General features: G+C 45.7%; 5 non-coding genes and 2 pseudogenes across 5 annotated transcripts; 6 read left to right on the forward strand and 1 right to left on the reverse strand.

Moving 5' to 3' along the window:
- The first annotated feature begins 107 nt into the window (after nucleotides 1-107).
- On the forward strand, nucleotides 108-272 carry LOC120101310 (U1 spliceosomal RNA). The gene has a single exon (XR_005501683.1). It is a non-coding gene; the product is annotated as a U1 spliceosomal RNA (small nuclear RNA).
- Nucleotides 273-5,153: 4,881 nt separating this feature from the next.
- Trnav-cac1 (transfer RNA valine (anticodon CAC) 1) lies at nucleotides 5,154-5,226 on the forward strand. The gene has a single exon. It is a non-coding gene; the product is annotated as a tRNA-Val (tRNA).
- A 1,783-nt stretch (nucleotides 5,227-7,009) lies between these two features.
- Nucleotides 7,010-7,083, forward strand: Trnan-guu3 (transfer RNA asparagine (anticodon GUU) 3). The gene has a single exon. It is a non-coding gene; the product is annotated as a tRNA-Asn (tRNA).
- Nucleotides 7,084-10,357: 3,274 nt separating this feature from the next.
- Nucleotides 10,358-11,837, forward strand: Ifitm2-ps1 (interferon induced transmembrane protein 2, pseudogene 1; annotated as a pseudogene).
- A 14-nt stretch (nucleotides 11,838-11,851) lies between these two features.
- On the forward strand, nucleotides 11,852-13,272 carry LOC120100603 (glyceraldehyde-3-phosphate dehydrogenase-like; annotated as a pseudogene).
- A 3,592-nt stretch (nucleotides 13,273-16,864) lies between these two features.
- Nucleotides 16,865-16,936, reverse strand: Trnaq-cug1 (transfer RNA glutamine (anticodon CUG) 1). The gene has a single exon. It is a non-coding gene; the product is annotated as a tRNA-Gln (tRNA).
- Nucleotides 16,937-16,985: 49 nt separating this feature from the next.
- LOC120101161 (U6 spliceosomal RNA) lies at nucleotides 16,986-17,096 on the forward strand. Its single transcript, XR_005501558.1, has one exon. It is a non-coding gene; the product is annotated as a U6 spliceosomal RNA (small nuclear RNA).
- The last annotated feature ends 8,178 nt before the right edge of the window (nucleotides 17,097-25,274 follow it).

Here is a 25,274-nt window from a genome sequence, read left to right on the forward strand (position 1 = left end):
GAACGGCGTATACATCTCTAGGGGGCCGCGATCGGGCGGCGCGAAGTGACCGTGCGTTAAGAGTGGAGGGGCGGCGGCTGTGAGTCGGGGCTGTGCGGTGGGAAAGCATACTTACCTGGCAGGGGAGATACCATGATCATGAAGGTGGTTTTCCCAGGGCGAGGCTTATCCATTGCACTCCGGATGTGCTGACCCCTGCGATTTCCCCAAATGCGGGAAACTCGACTGCATAATTTGTGGTAGTGGGGGAGCTGCGTTCGCGCGCTCCCCTGGTTATTGTTGTACAAAGATAGATAACCAAGTTTTTAGTCTAGAAAGTTAGTGGCCTCATGAGTTACTAACCTCCACTCCTTATGGTATATTGCCTGGTTTAGTCTCTGCTACTTGCAAGTACCAGGTCACTAAAACAGGCAGGGTCGTGGTACTTTTTGATCCTTGGATCTTTTAGGTTTTTTACAATCTGTATATTGGTTGCTAAATGGCACTTTACTAGTATTTAACTCTTGGCCTACAAAACATAAAGCCAAGTGGCCATTTTTCTGTGAACTTCACAATAAGAACCACCAATGAAACAGATTAGACTGTATGTAACTCTGGGGAGTGTATTCTTGTTTAAAGATTGGTGTGGGACTGGGTCATCTCTGGGCAGATAGTCCTGGGATGTATAAAGGCCGAGCAAGCTTGAATAAGGAAAATTATGCTTGACTTTATTTTCAACTTTAAATGCAATATTAGCAGAAGGTACACAAATACTAAAGATTGATGGAGAGACGTTCTCAAGGCAACAGAGGCCTCTGCGGAGAACAGAGAGCCTATTTTGAGTATGGCAGGGTGTCCTCGAGCTCTGTAGCTTTATTTTAATTCTGTGTCTTTTTTTTTTTTTTTTTTTTTTTTTTTTTTTTTTTTTTTTTTTGGAGCTGGGGACTGGGGACTGAACCCAGGACCTTGCGCTTCCTAGGCAAGCGCTCTACCACTGAGCTAAATCCCCAACCCCTATGTGTCATTCTTACTCTGCTGCTGACATCTCAGTGACTTTGGACCTGAGCTTTGGCATCTTCAACTTTTTTTCTATCTTTATGATACTTAAAACTTATTAGTTATAAGGGATAGTCTCTCTGCCCTTCATCTTAAGTGTAAGAATTTTAAAATTCACCTTTTCACCTAATTTGTCTTCACTTATCACCCTAGTTTTCTTGCCTTTTATTTTAAATTTTATTTTGAAACAGGGACTCACTATGTAGACCAGGCTGGCTGCTCTTGAACTCATGGAGAGCCTGTGTGTCTCCCAAGTTCTGGGACGAAGGCATGGACCACTATACTCGACTGCCCTTTATTTTAATACAGCCCCATACCTACTCCCTCTTTCTCCAAACATCAAAGGACCACATCGAAGGCTTCCATCTCTATTTCCCCATGGATCCTGGTCTTGTGATCAAGTGAACCCCTGGAAATCTCAGGTAGCCTCACTTCTTCAAACTAGTATTATTTCAATTTAAAGGAGGTAGCACTGGAGAAAAGCTGAATCTAGACACTTTTTCTTCCACATCCTTCTTTCAGGCAAGCTGTAAACAAGATCTTCATAACAAACTACTTTAACTGAAGAGGAGACTACATCAGATCTTAGAGAAGGGACCAGCGAAGGGGAACGACTGAGTCTGCTCCTCAATCTAAGGAAGGAGTCTCTTACATGTCTTTTTTTATAACAGGCAAGGTGGTGGGCATACACTTGATTTGGTTTTTGTTTTTGTTTTTCAAGGTACGGTTTCTCTGTGTAGCCTTGGCTGTCTGGAAACTCGCCCTGCAAACCTGGCCTCAAACTCACAGAGGATTTATCTGATCTTTATAGGAGTAGCCAGTGAGAAGGGAGGCTGTGACTCTCTGGAGGGTGAGGGGAAAGAACACTATGAGGGACATTCTCCTTACACACTATAACATGTGCACTAGGTTCCCTGAGGAGGCAAGGCCTCTCTGTCTCCCTGAACCTCACTAGGGGAAGGCCTTACCTCAGGACTTCACTTATTCAGAGCCTCTTCTGATTCCACAACTAGGTCTGCATTTTCTGGAAGCTAACAGGGTGATTTGGGTAACACATGTATTTTTGGCAACTTCTTCAGTTTTCAGTTCAGTGTTCTGTGTGGCAGAGAGGAAGACAACCCCCCACAGACTGCTGGGAATGCGGGTAGGACACTCTCATTTATTGAATGCTATATTTTCATCAAACTTAAAGCAAATTTACATATCACAAATCCAAGTAATTTGATTCTGAAGCTGGCATTTTACTAATGATACCAGAACATAAACAGCTTAAGTCAATTGCCAACTACGGTGTAGTTTGTTGGTGCAGAATCAAGATTTATGTTCAAAACAGAATTCCTGATGCCGCCCCCCCACACACACACACACTGGCCTTGCAGCCCAAGGATGGATTGAACCCCTGAGCCCTGATACAGAAGAACACCACCACATCCAGCTTGAAGATCAGCATTTACTTCTATCTCTAGGAAAGGGCTTAGTGAGAAAAACCCATTAAATTCATTTTTGTTTTTCAACAAATACATATGAATACATGTGGAACGTTTTATACGGCAGACATGTGTAGACACACCCAGGGCATGAGGTAAACAAGGTAATCCTTTTTCAAAGAGACTTAACATATGGAAACATCTCACTTAAGAACATTTGTCATTGTTCAGTGTAATTCATTACCTGAAAACTAAGAATAAATAAGAAACCTAAATAATGGTATCCAGTATAATGGATAGGTGAACCAAAGCCTCAGAAACTACCTCAACGTCACACAGCCTCAACAAAGAACATTATTGTCTGCAGTGTCCACAAGTGCAGAGGTAGTGTAGCCTTGTCAGGGACACATCTCACAACTGACCCCTGCAAGGTCATGGCACAGGAGAGACACTAAGGATGCAGGTGGGAGGGGTTGGGGATTTAGCTCAGTGGTAGAGCGCTTGCCTAGCAAGTGCAAGGCCCTGGGTTCGGTCCCCAGCTCCGGGAAAAAAAAAAAAAGAAAGAAAAGAAAAACAAACAAGGAAGGATGCAGGTGGGAGAGAGGTTAACCAGTGTGAGAAGGAGGGGAGAGTTTGGAGGCCTCAGGAACCCTTACCTCTTATTTATTTACTATATATGAGTACACTGTCGCTGCCTTCAGACACACCAGAAGAGGGCATCAGATCTCTTTACAGATGTTTGTGAGCCACCATGTGGTTGCTGGGAATTGAACTCATGACCTCTGGAAGAGCAGTCAGTGCTCTTAGCCACTGAGCCATCTCTCCAGCCTAGAATCCTTACCTCTTAAAAGGAGTCTGAAGGATGAAGGGACTTAGACAACCTGGATAGGTGCAGCAAGGTTCGGCACCAGGAGTCTGAACTAATCTGTGAGCCTTGCACCCAATCAATGCACCTGTGCTCTTCCAGTCCTGGACGCTCATTCTTGCGGTCCTGTGAAAATCGAAGGCAGCGCTGTTTTCCTCAGAACCTTTTCTTTCAAGTGTCTATCAACTTTTATTTACATAATGCCCCCTTTTGTGAACTCTTAATTTTGAGCAAAGACCGGAAAAGGTACTGGAGATCTGTTTAACATCAGACTCTAGATTTACCCTGGACGTCGCTGAATTGTCCTATTGTTACCCGTTTTCTTTGATCTTATGGGTCTGTTGTCTAGAACCAGCCAGAGGAAGGATTGAGTTCCTTACCGTTCGAGTGGCTCTTTTTTGAGGCAGAATTGCATGCTGCCTCCATTCTAGCTTGCGGAGACTCCGTGTCAAGTCTCTGTGGAATCTTGCAGGGCGGGCGAGGCAAGTGGGCACCCATGACCTCTGTGGTCTTTGGGCGCCCATTGCCCTTCCCATTTCTGTAGCAGAATGGACATCTGCCACCTTCGTCTTGTCTTGGTTGTACCCCCAAAAGCTCTAGACGCGACTGAAGATTAGTCTTTTCTAGATGGGTGTGTGAGTACGACGATAGACTGTGAGAGATGGGAGAGAAACATCTCTCGAAAGTTCACCATTTAAAGCTATCAGGAAGTCTCTGGCTACAGAGGAGGACAAGCCGGGTCTCTCCCAAGGAAAACGGGATTCGAGAAAATGGACTGATCGATCGATCGAGATCAGTTCAGACTCAGCTTCTCTCCACCCTTCTGGCAATTTGCTGCAAGGTGAACTGTGCTGGGTTTAAAATCGCACTTCCTAACTAGTTGAACAGGGAAACAGCAGCAGCAGCAGCAAGATGCTTCCAAAATTGTAAAGAATAAACTAAAGCTGTGCTTCAGAAAGGTACCTCAAGACCAAAGAACTTCTGAAGTCAGCGATGCCAGAGTCTCCCAGTGATTTACACTTGATCTGGCGGCGGGGGTCCTCAAACGAATACAATCCACGCTTCGGACGCGCGGCTTGGCTTGGGTTGATATTTAGTTAAAAACAAAAACCCAAATATCTTAACTTGTAAGATGACTAAGTACTGGATGTAGAATTGCACAGACTAAATGACAGCCATCTGGGACCCGAGGGTCCCCCTCTGGGTTCCGAGTCGGAGACACTAAAGGCTAAATCAGGGCTTCTGAGGGCAGGCCACTGGAGGTCACAGGAGAGAGCAGCAACACAGGAAAAGTAGAGCGCAGGGGCAGAGGAAGAGTCCAACAGCTTCTGAGTGGAATAGACACACCGATCTTTGTTCAAGGGTCAAGAACAGGAACGTTTGTTGGCGCCATAAAAGGGGAGGGGGGGGGAAGCTACCTGCAGCCCTCTGCGTCCCAGGAGCAGGGCTTAAGTGGAGTGTCCAGAATCAGGAACATACTCAAATGCCCGGGATTCTGTAGCTTCCGAGAGCACCGGGGTTCCCTCGGAGGATAACACCTTTGCACAGTTCATAAACTTGAACCCTGGTGAGGAGCAGCAGCCCGACCCTAGGGCCTGTGGACGCAAACTTCTAAGACAGGGCCACTCAGACACTGTTTGTCTGAGGGATCACTAGTGTGCCGGTTAAAATTTAAGATGCTCCCTGGGTTCGGTCCCCAGCTCCGAAAAAAAAAAAAAATTATTTTAAGATGCCTTTAGATTCCCTGTTAGAAACTGGTAGGGATGGTAGGGATAGTAGGCACATGATTCTTATGTAATCTCTCAGAGGCGCTCTTCCAACAGGCAGTTTCCGTAGTGTAGTGGTTATCACGTTCGCCTCACACGCGAAAGGTCCCCGGTTCGAAACCGGGCGGAAACACTTGGTCTCCTTTTAACCAATTTATGGTTACCACAATGGGGTAACATACCTTATTAGGCTCTCCCTGAGCGGGTGAGTTTAGATAAGTAAATGTTTGGTGTTCCAAATGCATCAGTGAAAGGCTAGGTCCCCTGAGCTTTTGGAAGCTTAAATGAGGTCATCCTCCACCAATACGATTAGGTCAGTGTCCTGAGATGGAGAAAATCCCAGAGAGCGATCCCTCCCTCCTTCGGGAAGTCTGCTTTATTGGGAATAGGAACCACAGCTGGTATGAAAGAAACTGCTCCAATTGTGTGAGGTATAACCTTGGTACTTCGTTATGATAGCCCGAGCTGGTGAAAACAGTACCCTAGAAAACCCGCTGTTTCGGCACTAGGGAAAGCTCGTGTCTCTAGTGGATTTTAGTACTGGCGAGAGAACTAAGAATGGGCCTGGAAGAAAGGTGCCACTGTTCGTGCACGGGCAGCAGGTGGAGTGAGCGGATGAAATGGTGCAGGGCTTTGAGTGCCGAGCATCAGCTAAAAGGTGGTCTGCTTGACTGGACAGTGCAGCATCGCGTGAATGTCGTGGGCAGTGCATCGTCATGTGAAAGTCGCCTCAGTCTCCTGCACAAAGCAACTGAGAATTATAATGGCATTTGGGTAAGAGGGAAGGTGAAGATAGACCTAACTTTTATCGTATCCACAACAACCTTCCTACTTAACTGGCAGGGGAGATAGATACCACGTTGTGCGAATGGGTTTAGTCCCAAGTGACTTGACTATTCAAAGGATGATCTCTGTAGACTGATGGCCCAGTGCACCAAACTGAGGCACTCACCGACTGTGTGTCGGGGGTGGGGGGTGGGGTGGGGGGGGTCTCTCCTCTCTGCGGCTGTGGCTGCTGGGACCAGAAGAAAAGTCACATTCTAGTCTGGATGTAATGGGTCATTCTTTTAATTCCAGCATTAGGGAAAGCGGAGTCTGAATTTGAAACCAACCTAAAAGGGGGCGGGGGAGCTACGCTGCGATTGTTAGCTTTCTCCTAGACTCTCTCTTCACGTTCTCTTAGACTCCGCACTTCAAGGCTGATACCATTTAATGATGCTTCTTTTTTCTTCTTTTCCTGTCACCCTCAATCCCTTCCTTTTTGACACCGAGGAGCAAAGCGTGCGCACTCCTCAAGCGCTCGGCTTTCTCACTGCTCTCTATTTCAAAAGCCGGAAAGGGGAAAGCTGGTGTGTTTCAAGTCGCTATTTTCTTATGGACACACGCAGAGAACATCTAAGGTTTCTCCTGACCAGCACTTGTGGCATAGGGCCTCCCTCGTACTCCAGTAGGTCAGAAGAAGAAAAAGGTGTTCGGAGGGGAAAAAAAAAAGGAAGACGCCAGAGAAAAATGAGGCTCCTGAGCTGAACAGCAAAGCCATTTACTGTTTACTGCTCCCCAGTGAGGCCGGTTCATTATAAATGTTCGTAAATTTAAAAAACAAAAGCTACTAGAAATAAGGAAATTCGTGTTTGGGACGTCTGGCGATGCTCTAGCATGTGCCCACGGTCACATCGGTTCCGATCTGAGCTCCGGTAGCGTCCTGTCCTCTGTTGAGCCCACTGGAACTAACTTGTGCGTTTTTTGGTTTCCGGTTTCCTTTTAATTCACGCACGCGGGTCGGAGAGCAAGCTTTACCTCTCTCTGGCCTTGGCCATCCTGGCGAGAGAAGCAAAGCAGGAGCAAGGAGAACAAGGAGCCAAGCTGGAGGCAAGGGACTTGTTTCTTATAGAGCTGGGGAGGGCACTTGTCCTTGTGTCTCCGTGGCGCAATCGGTTAGCGCGTTCGGCTGTTAACCGAAAGGTTGGTGGTTCGAGCCCACCCGGGGACGAGTACCTTTCTAGGGAACATTCACTGGTTTCACTCCACTCTCAACTTAAAGGCCATATCTTACTGAATCCTGTTATTCAAAACAGAATAAGGCAAAGCGTGGTTCTTTTCAGACCCTCAAATTTGTAAGAATATGGGTCTTATCTTCCTCCTTTTACAACTAATATCTATTCCTTTTCCATATATTTTTGACTTTTGATCACGTATTTCATTATTACAAACAATAACATCCATTCTATGCACACATCTGTGGTCACTTGTATAAGAGTCCTGGAGAGCAAGTGTTCAGTGGTAGGGTTTAAATTTTAAAATATTGTCTCTTTTGTTGGCTTATTAGCTGTAAATCTTCCCCTGTTTTTATTGAGTCATTATCTTTCTGATTTAGTCGTTTTTTACTTACCACAGTCTATCTTCAAGTGCTGTCGTTAATGGCTACTTGCATTACACATTTTTTCCCTTAAACACACCGAGTAATTCATCTTTACTACTTTTCTTTAAAGTCTGATGTTTTTTAAGCGGATGGAAACAAGAACAGTGGTGCTGTGCTTGCCATTTTCTTCGCATCGTTATTTACAGTGCTTTTCATTCTTCCTGTGCATACAGATCCCTGTGTGCCGGAGGACTGGCTCTTCCTCCGTGACGCCCCTCTCCCGTCCTTTAAAGGCACGCCGTGGATCTCTGCCATCACTTATTCCTCCAATTACTTTTGAAGATTTTTTTTTTCTTTTCCAATAGGTTTTAGCAGTTTAATTCTCTGTGCGTAGGCGTGGCTTTCCTCAAGTATCTAGTACACCAGGCTATTCAGATCCTTAGGTCAGTGGGTTAATAATTCTCGTTACAACTAGAAATTTTTATGTCACTGTTCCTTAAAAATTTTTTTTCTTCTTCTCCTTCAGTCCACGCGGGATCCTCAATTGCTGGTTGGCAGCCGCTCTACCACTCTTTTACTGATCTTTTTTTTTTTCTTCTGTTTTTGTTTTGTTTTGTTTTTGCTTTGTTGTTTTGTCTTGGTGTGGCAGGGTTTCTTTGGCCCTTCTCATTGCCCTGGCTGTGTTGGAGCTCCCTTTGTAGACCAGGCTGCCCTCAAACTCAGAGATCCACCAGCCTCCAAATGCTGGAATCAAAGGCATATGCCATCATGCCCAGCAAACATTTTTTATTTTACTTCTTAATGACTTCTTGTAGCTTTACATTCCCTAATCTTTCTCCATTTAATAGCTTACATTCTGTTAATTCCATCAGGGAAACTTATTATCTTGGATGTTATTTTAGGCTCTGGCCATTCTAATTTTTATATGGTCTAGGTCCTAGGACCTGTAAAACAATTCTATAACAGCTTCAAGTTTTTCTTGACTCTTTCTAAGTTATCAGTTCTAGTCCAGGTTCTATTTATTCTCCTCATTATGTGCCATGTTTCTTGCTTTTGTGCACACCTAGTATCTTAGTGTGGGTCTTATTGCTGTGAAGAGACACCATGATCACAGCACCTCTTACAAAGGGCACATGCTTACTTTCAGAGGTTCAGGCCATTACCATCCTGGTGGGTAGTGTTGCGGTGTGCAGGCAGACATGATGCTGGAGAAGGGGCTGAGTGCTCTACATCTTGGCTAAAGGCAGCAGAAGTCACACTGGGAATAGCTTGAGCACAGAAGACCTCAAAGCCAGCCCCTACAATGACATAATCCTCTAACAAGGCCACACCTTCTTTTTTTTTTTTTTTTTTTTTTGGTTCTTTTTTTCGGAGCTGGGGACCGAACCCAGGGCCTTGCGCTTCCTAGGTAAGCGCTCTACCACTGAGCTAAATCCCCAGCCCCAAGGCCACACCTTCTAATAGTGCCACTCGCTATGAGCCAAGCATTCAAATACATGAACCCGTGGGGGCCATACCTATTCAAACCACCACACCTAGTGTTCTTTGATTAAATACCAGATATTATAGAATTCACCTATATATCTTTTTTGTTGTTGTTTTGTTTTGTTTTTCAAGACAGGGTTTCTCTGTGTAGCCCTGGCTGTCCTGGAACTTTTTCTGTAGACCAGGCTAGCCTAAAATTCAGAGATCCACCTTCCCTGCCTCTCGAGTGCTGGGATTAAAGGCATGCACCACCACTGCCCCATCTTCCTATGTATCTTTTTAAAGTTTCTCGACTTGTGGATAGTCTGACCCTTTTTATGGCACTCCTCGGGTGATTCAGAAGAGTGCCTTGAGGAATTATTTCCCAATATGAAAATATTGTAAATGCCAAACACTCTGCCTGGGAAGAGAGGCCCTGCTTCCTGCAAGTGTGAACATCAGACCCTCTCCATGTAACGTTTCTCTGTGTGTGTCAGTTTCTTTTTTTTTTTTAAGGTTTATATTTTATTTTAAAATGACTATGTTCTTACTTTATGTGTACAAGTGTTTGCCTGAATGTACGTATGTGAACTACTTTGGGTGCCCAGTACCTGATGAGGACAGAAGAGGGCGTAAGGTTCCCTGGGAACTGGAGTTAGGGTTTTAGTGCTGTGAACAGACACCATGTCCAAAGCAATTCTTATAAAGGACAACATTTAATTGGGGCTGGCTTACAGGTTCAGAGGTTCAGTCCATTATCATCAAGGCAGGAGCATGGCAGTGTCCAGGCAGACATGGTGCTGGAGAAGAGCTGAGAGTTCTACATATAGAGGGTGGTTCAAATGCTTCGATGGGGAGTCTGTGTTTGATGATGCTGAAGATCCTTGCCCCCATTTGGTTTTTGATCTATCAATAAAAATGCCAGTAGCCAATGGATGAGCATGGGGGGGGACAAGGAGAGTTAGTTGCCCAGGTAGGATGCAGAGAGGATGGGAGGACTGGGAAAAGAAGGGGATGCTTGTTGTTGTAAAAATATAAAAAATTTTAAAAAGTAATGTTGGTCTTTTATCCCGCTGGATCCAGCACCACAGTGCCCCAAGATATCTGCTAGATATCTTGGTGGAAACACATCCCAACTCCTCAGCGACCCAGTGTCTCCTGCTGCCGCACACTTTGCTACACCCAAATCGTCACATAAATGAACACACAACACAATAACTTTGACCCAATTGATAAGATATAATTGTCCACTTAAACATATAAAGCCCGGTACCAACCATCCCTTAAGAACATTGATAACAACCTGTAAATACACAGAGCAGAATCTTAGTGTCTACCTCCATCATCCTGCCACGGCTTCTCTCCCTCTCTTCCTCCTGTCTCTTCTCCTCTCCGTTCCAGTCTCCTTCTCTTCCCTCTTCCTTCAGACTTCTCTCCCACCCATCCTTCCTTCTCCTCCAATGACAGGCCTCCTTCTATCCTGTAGATGCTCACAGTAGCAACAGCAGATAAAGCCAACCAGTCATCTGAGTTTTTGGGTAAGTGGCCACTGGTCACCTCACTGACTGGACCTGGGATAGCAGGTGAAGGTTTAGGGGTGCCCAGTCATTGAGTTAGCCAAGGCATTTTAAAGAATAACTGGTGTGTGTGTGTGTGTGTGTGTGTGTGTGTGTGTGTGTGTGTGTGTTTTCTATTCGCTGATCCGAGATAGCCCCTGGGTGGGTGCACATGTGCGACCAGCCCTGAGCACAAAGCAGGCAGCCAAAACTACCCACAACATCTGCTACTTAATCAGAAGGCAGCCAAGGGCAGACTGTTCTCAGGCAGCTAGGAGGAGAGTCAGAAAGCCCACCACCACAGTGACACACTTCCTCCAACAAGGCCATACCTCCTAAGGGGTCAAACATATTCAAACTATCACATGCCCTGAGCCTTCTCTCTAGCCCCTGCTGTCAGTCTCTTCACAAGCATCCCAAGATTGGTGTTCTACTGAACACTGGAAGAGGAACCTCTACCCTCCTCCCTCTTCCCAGTTCTCTTAGAAGTATATCACAGACCTATGAATTCTAGCTATCCCAAGCAGACTGGGGGAGGGGAGATCACAAGGGAAGGGGAGTGGACACTGGAGAACTGGGAAGTGAGCATGGTTGTGACTGGGGTGCATGATGTGAAATTTCTCCAAGACAGACTGGGTTTGCCTCAAAACACCTTCCTCTAGCCCAGCCTAGTCACAGTTCTGCACCTGAAAACTGTAAGCAGGGCTCACACTGCCATTTCTGGTCTTTCAGGATTTGCCTTGCTATCTAAGCATTAAGAGCACAAGATTCGGGGTTGGGGATTTAGCTCAGTGGTAGAGTCCTTGCCTAGCAAACACAAGGCCCTGGGTTCGGTCCCCAGCTCCGAAAAAAAAAAAAAGAGCACAAGATTTCAGAACTGGGGTAGCAATAGCCATCCTCCAGATGGGCGATTGTTCCAGAATCAATACCATGAGCCACAATTCCCAAGCCTTCTTGCTCACCAGTGCCGGGCTTCCTCCAAGCTATGAGACAATCAAAGAGGAGTACGGGGTGACTGAGCTGGGGGAACCAACAACTCAACTGTCATGAGGACCACCATGATCAACATGCCCAGAGAGGTCTCTGTGCCTGAACCTGTGGTCTGGTCCCTGTTCATTGCACTCTTCTTCAACCCCTGCTGCCTGGGCTTCATTGCTTCTGCCTACTCTGTGAAGTATACAGGACAGGAAGATGGTGGGTGATGTGATTGGAGCCCAGGCCTACGCCTCCACTGCCAAGTGCCTGAGTCTCAGCTCCCTGATCTTCAGCGTCCTCGAGGTCATTATCTGCATCATCGTTTTCTCTACCGCCTCTGTGGTAGTCTTTCAATCGTTTTCACAAAGAATGCCACATTCTGGATTCTAGCTGCCCTATGTCCCACTGTCCACACCTGGCCCTCCCCTGAGACTGAGGCCTTGACCCTTTATCCTATGTGTATGCAAATGTTACCTTCACTTATCTGTCCACAGTGGATTCAATAAAGTGCACTTGATGGCAACCCCCCCTCAAAATAAAAACACACAAGATTTCTTTAAAGTCCCTAGAAAGTGCTCCTTTAAAGATGGGTAGGGAGGGCTCTCTGCTCCTCCCTGTTCCAGAGACAGCTGCATCTTCTCGTGCAGTGCCAGCCTCGTCTCATAGACAAGATGGTGAAGGTTGGTGTGAACGGATTTGGCCATATTGGGTGCCTGGTTACCAGGACTGCCTTCTGCTCTGCATCTGGCAAAGTGGAGGACATTGTTGCCATCAACGACCCCTTCATTGACCTCAACTACATGGTCTACATGTTCCAGTATGACTCTACCCATGGCGAGTTCAACGACTCAGTCAAGGCTGAGAATGGGTAGCTGGTCATCAACGGGAAGCCTATCACCATCTTCTGGGAGCGAGATCCTGCTAACATCAAATGGAGTGGTGCTGGTGCTGAGTATGTCATGGAGTCTACTGGCGTCTTCACCACCATGGAGAAGTCTGGGGCCCACTTGAAGGGTGGGGCTAAAAGGGTCATCATCTCTGCCCCTTCACTGATGCCCCCATGTTTGTGATGGGTGTGAACCACAAGAAATATGACAACTCCCTCAAGATTGACAACAATGCATCCTGCACCACCAACTGCTTAGCCCCCCTGGTCAAGGTCATCCATGACAACTTTGGCATCGTGGAAGGGTTCAGTCCATGCCATCACTGCCACTCAGAAGACTGTGGATGGCCCCTCTGGAAAGCTGTGGCATTATGGCCATGGGGCAGCCCAGAACATCATCCCTGCATCCACTGTGCTGCCAAGGCTGTGGGCAAGGTCATCCCAGAGCTGAACGGGAAGCTCACTGGCATGACCTTCAGTGTTCTTACCTCCAATGTATCCATTGTGGATCTGACATGCTGCCTGGAGAAACCTGCCAAGTATGATGACAGCAAGAAGGTGGTGAAGCAGGCATCTGAGGGCCCACTAAAGGGCATCCTGGGCTACACTGAGGACCAGGTTGTCTCCTGCGACTTCAACAGCAACTCCCACTCTTCCACCTTTGGGGCTGGCATTGCTCTCAATGACAACTTTGTAAAGCTCATTTCCTGGTATGACAATGAATATGGCTACGGCAACAGGGTGGTAAACCACATGGCCTACATGGCCTCCAAGGAGTAAGAAACCCTGGACCACCCACCCCAGCCCAGCAAGGATACTGAGAGCAAGAGAGAGGCCCTCAGTTGCTGAGGAGTCCCCATCCCAACTCAGCCCCCAACACTGAGCATCTCCCTCACAATTCCATCCCAGATCCCCATAATGACAGGAGGGGCCTAGGGAGCCCTCCCTCTCTTGAATACCATCAATAAAGTTCACTGCACCCACACACACACACACAAAGATGGGTAGGTAGGACAGTATAGGCGGCTCCTCACTGCCCCAGCGGAGGCCACGGCTGACCAACTCAGCTACACTCCAGGGCTTTGAGTTGGTCCACCCCAGCGTCGACTCCACCTGTTGAGCTGCTAGAACTCTTGAAGGAGCTGGTCCTGCAGAACCAGAGTCACAGGAACTCCATGACTTGAACAACAGCAGGACATCCGAGAGGAGTCTCAATGAGGATCCAGTACTGATGGTGTGGCAGACGCCAGAGGCCTCGAACCAGACCAATGACTTGTTGCAATGAACATCTGCATGTGAAGCTATTTAGCGAACGGACACACTGTGTGACACACTGCCGCTTCCAGTGCCACTGCGACAAGAGCAGACGTAATGGAGGTCTGGGCAAGATGGAGAGCAGAGCAGTGTGTGTGGGGTGGAACTGGAGATGTGACAACCGTGATGTGTGTGAGAGAAGGCTGCTGAGGTGATGGAGGAACAGGTCGTTACCATAGGGTTGTCAGGATGGTGGGCGATATCCTGGAGCTTGTGCTCACCCACTCCGCCTCGGAACTTGGAACAAGCTGCCCAGCCGCACCACTGCCCTGGTTCTCAACAGCAACAGGATGTCCGAGATGAAGAGTGGTCCATTTACCAGACTGGATTTCCTTGAGAGAAAGACCTGTGTGGTCCATACTTCCTCCAGAGACCGTGCTGGTCCTTGCCCCTTGCTTGACAGCCATGTTGATGTCCTCCGGCTATGCCGCCACTGGATACCAAGTGGATGTTCGTAGTCTGCGCTGTTGTCAGAAACCATGAAGCCCAGGATTTGGACACCGGCTGACCGTAAAGAGCAAGGAAGCTACTCTTGAAGTAGTATCGATGTCTGCAGACGCACAGTTCAAAAAGAAGACCGCAGAAGTGACAACCCCTACCTCCACCACGACCCCCCTCAAAAAAAAAAAAAAAAAAAAAAAAGAGCCTAAAAAGGGAACCATCAGAGAACTCTTCAAAACTGTGGTAAGGGGGTTGAAGTGTAGCTCTCCGCATCGAGGGCTTCTGGCAGGGGTGCAGTTGCAGAAGGACTCGTCTTCCCTTGAGGGGCCACTGGGAGTCTGTCCATGCTCCAGTGAGTATATAGACAACACAAAATGGACTTGGCTTTTTCTTTTCTTTTTCCCCTTTCTTCTTTTTCTTTGTGGGCGTGAGGTCACAAGGGAAGGGAAGTGGACACAGGAGGATTGGGAAGTAAGCGTGATTGTGATCATGGTGCACGATGTGAAATTCCCAAATAATTATCTGAAAAATATTGCCAGGGACTTTTTTTTAAAATTAGAGTATAAGATCTTGCAAGAAAATGCACTCCACTTGTCACTAGGGAATACAAGGTTCTTGGTTTTAGGTTAAAAAAATTTTTTTTAACATTTCCAGAGGGTAACTTGAGGACAACTTTGTTAGAGTTTAAGAGCAAAAGCAGCAGGGTGGTAATGTCACTTGCCTTTAATCCCAGCATTCAGGAGGCACAAAATGTTGGGGGAAATGTGCTTACTACCAGATTAGTTGAGAAATGTGTTTCTAGCACATAAAGACAAACTGTTGTCTAGCAACCATAGAGAATGTTCCAGGAGAGGGTACAACCTGCAGCTAACAGCAGCAGTCACACAGCGAGGGCCATGCTTCGTGGCTCTCTATCCTTCAGGCGTCTCAGGGAGCGCCCTCAGCCACAGCTTCCAACGCTCGCTCGCTCGCTCGCTCATTAACAGTCTACAAGCAAAACTGGCTAGGTTGCGTTTGAATAGAAATCCCCAGTCTGCGCATGCCAGGGGATTTGTAACGGAACGTAATAGAGGCAGAGTAGCAACGCCAGGAGGCTGTGGTGACCGACTTCGTAAAACCATTTTGAGAATACACGAACCCCAGGGAATTAGAGTATCCGAGATAGGAGCTCAATTCCAACTGAGACACTTGCAATCCAGAAAGTCACCCGCTTGCTTCTGTCTCAAGGAGGATAGTCGTGGGAGGTCCTAACCAAGAATCAGCGGCCCACCCGCCTTCCTCCAGGGCTGCTCCCGCCCCACCCCAGGAGCGTCACTGCAGAAGGAGTCACCTCTTCCTGGAGCACTAGGAAGATGTCTTGCTCACTAAAAGAGACACAGTAAACATTTCAAGGACATTTTGAACTCGGTATTTCTGTCAAATCTGAAGACTGTCTTTGCAGAATACAAAACGTAACACAAGATGATCATCGAAGTCTGTGATGGTGGTTGAAGAGATGGCCAGTGTGACAAAATCCATCATCACCAATGACGGGCGTCTGGTTTATTCTGCTGGGACAACATACTTTCATATTTAAAAAGCAAAAACAGCAAAAGAAACCCTTGTGGGATTTGGGATACTAGAAAAATGTCTGTCTATAAAAAATAAACATAAAACAATATCATATAAACATAAAACAGTAAGGATGGCTGTTTTTCTGGTATGTCAGATTTGCTTCATAAATGCGGTTTCTGGATACTTACATTTTGTTTGGGACCACACTAAGACACAATCTTTTCTGGAAAGGTCCCACGAATAGACACCCTGATATGGTCCTAGATATCTAATAATCCCAGCCAAAGTCATGACTAAAATCAATCGTCACTGCGGCTTAAAAAGAGATTGCACAGAAAAGACGTCAAGGCAGCCATAGTAAATTCTAGGCTGTGGGAATACGGTTGTTCTCTGTGTATGTGTCAAATGTATTTGTTTAAAAAAAAATGTCTTTTGAGTTGTGCATGGGTAAAGGGACAGTGTGGGAAACAGATGTGAGACAAGATGTGAGCGGAACGCTTGTTAAGAACACAGATCTAGAAAAGATGTTGTTTCCAATAAAATGTTGAGGGGAGAAGTTGGAATAAATAATATTGGGGAGGCAGGTGAATCACCAGGGGATTTAGGACAGTTCTTCTTTTTAAATTTGGGACAGTTTTAAACTCATCTTTTGTTTTTCATTGAGTCTTTTTAAACGATCCCCATTTCTTTAGATAGATGTTTACAATTTGCAACTTCTGTCCCGGTGCTTCTGAGTCTGTTTTCTAGAGCCAAGCTGCCTGCATTCCTTCGATTCTAATTCTCCTTTCAAATCTCATCCTACTCATGCAGTCGTTAACTGTCCTTATCATTCCGTTTCCTGTTTCCATTCAAGCTTTTGCAGACCCACCAGTGGAACGCAGTTTCCCTTTCTGCCAATGTGCTGCCGAACCTTGCCCTCCCAGTCTTAAAGCCACAAAAGCAAAAGCAAAATCCAGACCACCCTTGAATCCCATGCGCAGAGCTGAGTACACTCTGGTAGAAATTCTGACAAGACCAGAATGCAAATAACGTCGGTGAACTAATGTCCAATATTGCCCAGGAATTGTAGCCTGCACCAGAGAGCAGGCACCAAGGGAAGGTTCTGCTTAGATCTGCTAAATCAGATACTGACCTGGGGGCCACTCAGCTCCAGCTCACCTGAAGACAAAGGAAGGTAAGGAATGAAGTGCAAGAAAAGTGCTCTTACTCAAAGTAAAGAGAGAGGTCCCACCGAGATTTGAACTCGGATCGCTGGATTCAGAGTCCAGAGTGCTAACCATTACACCATGGAACCCATGCATACTAGTATCCTCCATTACTCCTTGGTTGTATAAGAAAATGCTGTGCTCGCTCGCTTGGGCAGCACATATACTAAAATTGGAACGACACAGAGAAGATTAGCATGGCCCCTGTGCAAGGATGACACGCAAATTCGTGAAGCGTTCCATGTTTTTATTGGCACAACAAGAAAGAAAGAAAGAAAGAAAGAAAGAAAGAAAGAAAGGAAGGAAGGAAGAAAGAAAGAAAGAAGAAAGAAAGAAAGAGAGCGAGCGAACAAGCAAGCGAGCTTATCCTCCATTTTCCTAGTTTTTAGTTTTATGTGTTTTTGTTTTATCTCCACCACAGGACAAGAGACACTAAAGGCAAATCCTCCCAAATCCTCTATGCCTCTATGGTCTTAAAACCAGACAAGAGCCCCCACCAAAAGCAACATGGTCTCCTTTCATTTACCACACTGCTCTGTCCTGAGATGAATTTTCCCACACAAAGGTATCTTTTTTGGGAGATGGGGGGGCTTCCATTCTATTCCTCCTTCAAGGAGGCTCAGTGATGAAAGGGTGTCACCCGGGACATCCTGTGCTCTTCCTTTGACAACAGGCACCCATAATGGTTCACACCACCCACCTTTAACAAACATAAGCCTTCAATAAGAAGGACTGGAGGGGTCTTCCTGGGTTTTGTTGTTGTTGTTTTTTGTTTTGTTTGTTTTTTCATATACACATGCATGTTTCATTTAGGTTAAGTTTTTCCTTTAAAAATGCACACATATTTATTAAAAGAGATAAGAATGGGTGACATTTAAGACTATGAACTCTTTTTTTTTTTTAAGATTTATTCATTTATTATATATAAGTACACTGTAGCTGTCTTCAGATACACCAGAAGAGGGCATCGGATCTCTTTACAGATGGTTGTGAGCCACCATGTGGTTGCTGGGAATTGAACTCATGAAGAGCAGTCGGGTGCTCTTAACTGCTGAGCCATCTCTCCAGCCCAAGACTATGAACTCTTAACCTAGATCGCACTCACCTGAAATCCATCTGTGCTGGCCAAGCCAGAAGCCCGGATGTGACATTTAGGCACTGTTTTCTCAAAGTTGGCCATTGATTCCATTTAAATTTCCTCATCACAACTGAAAATCTTTATTTTTAAAGTAGATACTATCCAAAGGTACCCAAACCACTGACTGCAGGGCCACAGGATATATGTATCCAAGGCCCCCATAAAACACACAGATAAAATTCAACATTCTATCTCAAAATAGTAACGTGTGCATATTACAGCTCTCCAGTCAGCCTTGGACTGCTAAAGACAAACCTGTGTTCATTACAGTTTTAATTAAAATTTCTTTGATCGGGGTTGGGGATTTAGCTCAGCAAGCGCAAAGCCCTGGGTTCAGTTCCCAGCTCCAAAAAAAAGAAAAAAAAAAGATTAAAAAAAAATTTCTTTGGGGGGAGGGTTGGGAGGGGAACACCCATAAGGAAGGGGAGGGGGGAGGGGGATGTTTGCCCGGAAACCGGGAAAGGGAATAACACTTGAAATGTATATTAGAAATACTCAAGTTAATAAAAACAAAAAACAAAAAAAAAACAAAAAAATTTCTTTGATCATTTATAATTGAGGGAAAATTAAGGGAATTTTGCATTTTGCAGGGAGGGACAAGAGAGGAATCTGTTAAGTGATCATAAGAAACAAAACAAAGCTAAGTTGTTTGATTTTTCAGAGTGGAAAAATCTACCTAACGGGAAACTAGCTGTTAGTTCTTCCTGATGGGCGGAGTCTCTGCTTTTGTTTATAGTTTAGCCCGGACTGTTTGGTTTGGAGCTAGGCAAACACACAGTCTGTCTTTGAAACCCAAGCTAGTTTCAAATTCCCCTTAGCCTCCAAGTACTGGGATCACTGATCCGCACAGCCAGCTTGCACTGTTTACACTGGGCGTTGGTGAGCTTACCTGGAACCCCACAGCTCTAGGCTTTCTCAGCACAACAGCACCTCAGTGAGATAAACTCTCAAATCCCAACCCATTCACTTTCTAAAATGTGTGTGTGCGCGCAGGTGCCCATGGAAGGCCAGAGGCACTGGATTTCTCTGGATCCGGAATTATTAAGGGTTGTGAGCAGCCAACATAAACATTGTGAATCCAAACTCTGGAAGAGCAGTCAACAGATTCTCTTAACCACTGAACTGGCTCTCCGGCCTCCCCTCCAACCCCCATTCTTTTTTGGGGAAAGCGAGTCAAAATTTGACCTAAGCACCACTGTCAGTCGACACGCTGGTTGGCCTGTGACTTGGGAAGGAACTTACATATTAGCCGTGTCAGACTCACTGAAGACCTTTTGTTTTGTTTTTCTGCTGTTTGGGTTGGTTGGTGTGGCTCTAATCACAAAGAGACCATGTGGCATGGGACACAGGAGCCACGCACTCAAAACATTTGAGAAAATAAAGCACATCAAGAAGATACTTGAGATGCCTTTGAAGAGGAAAATAGCAAAAGACTGCAGCATGGTCTCTCACCTAAGTCTTCATCAACCAAACCAAGTTAAAGAAAAAAATCAAAGAAAAACAAGGATGAAAATTAAGCTCAGCAGAGTTTTAAATGTGAGCTTGAAGCACGTTTTCCTGCCCCACTATAGGTGCATATATTTTGAATGTTTGTTTCCCAGTTGGTGGACATGCTTGGGAAGGATTAGGAGGTGTGGCCTTGTTGGGGGAGGTGTGTCATTGAAGGTGAGCTCAAAGGTTTCAAAAGCCCTCACCCAGTCTTGCTCTCTTTCTCTGCCTCCTGCCTGTGGATCATGATGTAAACCCTTAGCTACTGCTTCAGCCCCATGCTTGCCTGCCACGAGGCTTCACAATATGATGATCATGGATGGGCTCACCCTCTGAAACTGTAAGCAAGTCCCCAATTAGATGCTTTCTTTATTAAATCGCCTTAGTCAGGGTGTTTTGTCACAGCAATAGAACACTAAGAGAATACTCATGTGACCAGAACCAGGTTTGATAGAATATTTAACAAAGAATCTTTAAATTACAAGGCAAGGTAGTGTTTGTTCAGAGACAGGAGAACTGACCTCGAGTTTGAAGCCAGCGGTCTATATAGTGAACTCCAGGCTAACTTGACAGTGAGAGTCTGTCACACATGAATATGCACACATACATGTATACACACAGCCCCAGATTGGATTTCCAAAATCTCTTCTATCTAAAAGCCATTGCTATTCAAATGACCTATACTACCAAAGATTTGGATGAATTCCTCTCTGTAGCTCCTCAGAATGGCTTATAATATTCTTGTGCCTTCCTTCCATGAGGGTAAGGGGATACATCAGGCCAGGTTTTTTGTTTTTGTTTTTTTTTCCGGAGCAGGGGACCAAACCCAGGACCTTGCGCTTGCTAGGCAAGCGCTCTACCACTGAGCTAAATCCCCAACCCTCCAGGCCAGGTTTTAATGACAAGTTTATTGTCTCCATAAAGCCCGGCTTAGCTTATTAACTGTTTGGTGACATTGATTTCAATGAGATATCAGATTTGATGAACGTTTACTTTTTAAGAAGTCTACAACTTATTTTCACTTTATGTGCATTGGTGTTTTGCCTGCATCTATGCTGTGCGAGGGTGTCAGAGCCCCTGGAATTGGAGTTACAGACAGTTGTGAGTTGTCAAACCCCAGGTCCTCTGGAAGGGCAGCCAGTGCTCTTAACCACTGAGCCATCTCTCCAGCCTGTCAGTGAACATTTTCAAACATGACGCACTGGTCAAGGCTTCGGCAGTATAAACAGACCCATGTTTCCAGTGGTGTTCTGTTAGACTTACTCATTTATGTGTGCTTGAACGTGCTGTGCCCATGTTGAAAAGCCTGCACCTTTAATCCCAGAGCTCCAAAGATGAAATGAAGGCAGAAGTTCAAGCTGGCTAGCCTGGGGCAACAGCAACGGGGAGGATCTTTCACCAAGATGGAAGCCAAGAACTGACTCCTGAAGACTGACCTCTGACCTTCACACGGGTGCTGTGGCATGACACCTACAAGTGTGTACACACACACACACACATACACATACACACACAAATATTAATTGCCAAGATTTTTCCTTAGATTTAGAGAACATGACAAAACAATGTTTGAAACAAACAAACAATACTTAAATGAATTATACTTCATCAAAAAAAATAAAGAAATGGGAAAAACAATAAATATACTTCATCAGTTCATTCAATTTCAGATTATTTTTGTTCCATTTGATGTTGAGTCAACAGACATTTGAACTACCGATCCTCCTTCCCTGCCAAATGGTATGACATTTTTAGATTATTTTACTTTATTTGAGTGGATGTTCTGCCTGCATGCATTTCTGTGCTTTCTGTGCACGCTTGGTACCCACGTTGGCTGGAGGAGGGTATGATGAAGTCTCTCCTGGAACCGTAGTGATAGACTGTTATTAACTAATGTGTGGGGGCTGGGAATCAAGCCCCTGTCCCCTAGGAAGAGCCCCAGTGCTCCCTACTGCTGAGTCATCTCTCCAGCCCCACGTGGTTTGATTTTAACTTTAGAAAAATGTATGTCCACCTTTTCCATGAATTTCTTAGAAGAAAAAATAGTTTAGTTTATAGACACTTAGGAAAGCAAGTGAATGAATGAATCAATGAACTCTGGAAGACAAGACTCAGAAGGACCATGGTTAAAGACCTGGTGAGAATCCATCACCATGACAACCCATCAAACACGGAAACTTGCTTATCTCTGTCATAGACTATTTGAGGTAATCAATTATGACTATGGTACACCAAGACAGTGGATTTCTGAAGAAACTATTTTGTAAAAGAGAAGCGGCTAAACTCCAATTCCAGGAAGAAAACCAAACTCCACTTGAGCTAACATCCCAATAGCAGGTCAAGGTACACATAGATAACTTAAGACATCCTGAGGAGAATGGATACCTTAGCCTTCCTGTTTGTCAGGTGGTTTTGCCCCAGCGTTTGGTTCCTGCAGATTACAGTTTTTAAAGCATTACCTTGCTGACCCATATAGATATTCCCCAAGTTTGCTGTACTACAAAAGATACCCTACACCCCTAGAGTTGGGGCTCTCTCTCTGACCCACTGACCTTGCTCTCAGCTCATAATAAAGGCTCTTAAGTATTTGCATCAGAATTGGCTCCTCTGTGCTCTTTGGGGTCCCTGTAGCTGGTGCATGACATTAGTAACAGTTTCACAGAGCCTCGTCAATAACATGTACCTGTGCACAAGTGTAACCCAAAGGCAGTACTCTGCTAATATTTTCTCTGTTCTGAAGATGAACCCAAGGCTTTATGTAGGCTAGGGACTGAATCTATCACTGAAATTATTTTTGTCAGCCCACACAACATTTCTTATCACTTCCTATGCAAACTAAAATATAATGTAAACATTATTTAGTGACTCTTTTCATAGGACAAATAATAGTTTTCTGTTTGTTTGTTTGTTTGTTTGTTTGAGACAGAATGTAGCTCTGGCTGGCCTGGAACTCATTGAAATCCTTAGGTTTCTGTCTCCCCAGTGCGAGGATTAGGGATGTGAGCCTCAAGTGAGTTGAAAATACAATACTTTTTTGAGATAGTCTATGGGCCCTTTAGAAATCACAAAGTTAGATATTAAAAGATTTCACTTAGACTTTGATGTGAGGAAATTTGTTTAAAAAGAGATCAACAGAGCCAGGCAGGCTCACACCCTTAATCCCAGCAGCACTCAGAAGGCAGAAGCAGGCAGATCTGAGTTCAAGGCCAGTCTAGCCTACAGAGCAAGTTCCAGGACAGCCAGGACTATACAGAGAATCTGTTTCGAAGAAAACAAACAAACAAAACCCCAAAACAAAATAAAGCAAACAAAAAAACACATGCCAATCAAACCAAACCAAAAGAAAACAAACAACAACCACAGCGAAAACCCACAAGGGCTTCAAATGCAAGGTCAAGGCTGCTGTTGCTTAACTACTAGAGCGGGAGCGGGAGCTCCACCGGCCTTGGGTTTAATCACTACCACTCAAAAGACGTTTGCTTCGTTTGTATCTGAGACAGTTTCATAGTGTGACTCTGGTTGTCCAGGAATTCAAGACTACGGAGATAAGGCTAGCCTTGAACTCACAGGAATCCGCTGGCTTCGGACTTTCAAAAGATCAGGTTAAAGGCGCGCGATACCACGCTCCGCTCTGACCTGGATTCTAATGGATGTTCCCGCACACATAACCCGAATGACAACCACCAAGTGTCCTCACAAGCTCCTGAAACCGACTCCCTCAAACCCTATCCTGGATCAATAGGCTACAGCAGCCACCAACCAACAAAGCCCGTCACACACACACACACACACACACACACACACACACACACACACACACACACACACACACAGAGCCTTTTATTTTGGGGCTTCTAGCGAGGAATTTGCGCTGCCGTCGCCGGGCGATTAGAGCGGACTAACCCACCCGGATCCTAAGGCGCACGCGGTCTCCTTCTCCGAGTCCTGTTGTTCACCGGGCCGTAACCTGGTCAGCGTGGGGTTCCCGGGTCCCCGCGACCCGACCCACGGGTGGCAGCAGAATTCCAGCATCCGGGAGACGCCAGAGGGTGCGTAGCGCCCACTTCCTTCATGAGCACAGCCCAGCAAAGGAATGTTAACTGCATGGTCCAAGTTCACACCTACCCTGGGAGTCCTGCTGTCATTTTAAACCGCTGTAACTTCCTCTCTCAAGGGCGGACAGCTAAACAGGATTATCAGTGGCAGATGGATAAACACGCCCAAACTGATACCCTCCTCCGTTTGGACAGCCTAACCCTGCTAATAGGATAACAATGTTAAACGCTTGAGACTCAAATTCCTGATCCGGTGCGCTCCCCCCTCCCACTTCGAGATCAAAGATCCGAGTGCCTTTGTCAAGCCTTAAACAGCTAAGGCATGCGTCCCTACTCTTTTCACCTGCAAAGTGAGGTGGACAGGGGTATCCCATGAATGACTGGGAACCTGAATTTTTTTTTTTTCTTTGTTCTTTTTTTTTTGGAGCTGGGGACCGAACCCAGGGCCTTGCGCTTCCTAGGCAAGCGCTCTACCACTGAGCTAAATCCCCAACCCCGGGAACCTGAATTTTAAGTAACTGCTCTAGCAACAATGTTACCACCACATAACATCAGCATAGCCACTGTTTGCACATCGCTTGAACTGCTACATTTTATGTTGAGGAAAGGTTTTATAAATCCCTTGCTGGCTTGGCTCTCTCTTTTCAACTTCTCCTCCGGAGTGCTGTGGTACAACTGTGGGCCACCACACACACCACACATACCACACACCACTTTATTAATTTTGAAAAGAACCTATCTTAGCTTGTGCTAGATGTTGCTTACATTTTTCTGATTTTTTATTTTTAAATTGGACTGTTTTCCTGGTTATTTAGTGACCCCTACACATGCTTATTTCTGGAGTGGAGATGCATGTCCCATTGCCACATGGTATATGTCACGTCTTGCCTGTGCTCACACCAATAACAGTCTGTTGACAACTGCAGCAGAGCCACGGACAGAAGGCACAGAAGACAATGCCTGTGAAATGACCAGGACCAGGTAGCCCCTATCTCAGCTGTTCCTCTCTTCACAGCAGCTACTGATAAACCAGCCCGCCGCCATCTTAGACTTGGAAGTCACCTAGTAAAAACAAACTAGGTTAATTCTTGTTGATTAAACCTCTGTTTTCTCTCAAGCACTGGGCTGTGCCCCACCTGTAACCTTAACTACATATGGCTCTGTACTGCTTGTCCCAGGGCGGGAAAAACTATACCTTTGTTTCAAAAAGTTGTTATGACCACCTTATAACCATGCCTTGGTTTCAGGCGTGTCATGCTTATGTCTTATGTCCTGCTTCTGCTACTGCCTATTTGCTAGCCAAACCCCCAATTTGGAAACCCCCCACTCCCGAGCTATTAAAATATTTATATTCTCTGTGTGCAATGCTCATGATCTCTGGTACCTTACCTTTAACCGGTACAAATGAACGCACGCATGCACCCACGCGTGCACGCACACTTTAGTTTTTGCAGCCATAATTTGGGTCAGTGGTCTTTCTTCTACTTGTACTGCTTTGACAGAGATAAAACCAGAGCTTAGCTGAAACTGCGAAAACAAACCTTCTTCGCTAAGTACCAAGCACAGATGCTGCCACTGACTGATACAGGAGCATGAGTCCCTGGGCATTCTGAAGGGACATCAGAGGGCAGGTCAGAGAAGGGGCAGCACAGGTGAAGATTCACACAGGGCTTGCCAGGTAAATGTCTGCTCCACCAGGCTGCTGGGCTGGGCTCCCTGCAGATTATGCCTTGTCATCTTCCTTCC

Source organism: Rattus norvegicus, chromosome 2, assembly GCF_036323735.1.
Source record: "Rattus norvegicus strain BN/NHsdMcwi chromosome 2, GRCr8, whole genome shotgun sequence".
Taxonomy (NCBI): Eukaryota; Metazoa; Chordata; class Mammalia; order Rodentia; family Muridae; genus Rattus; species Rattus norvegicus.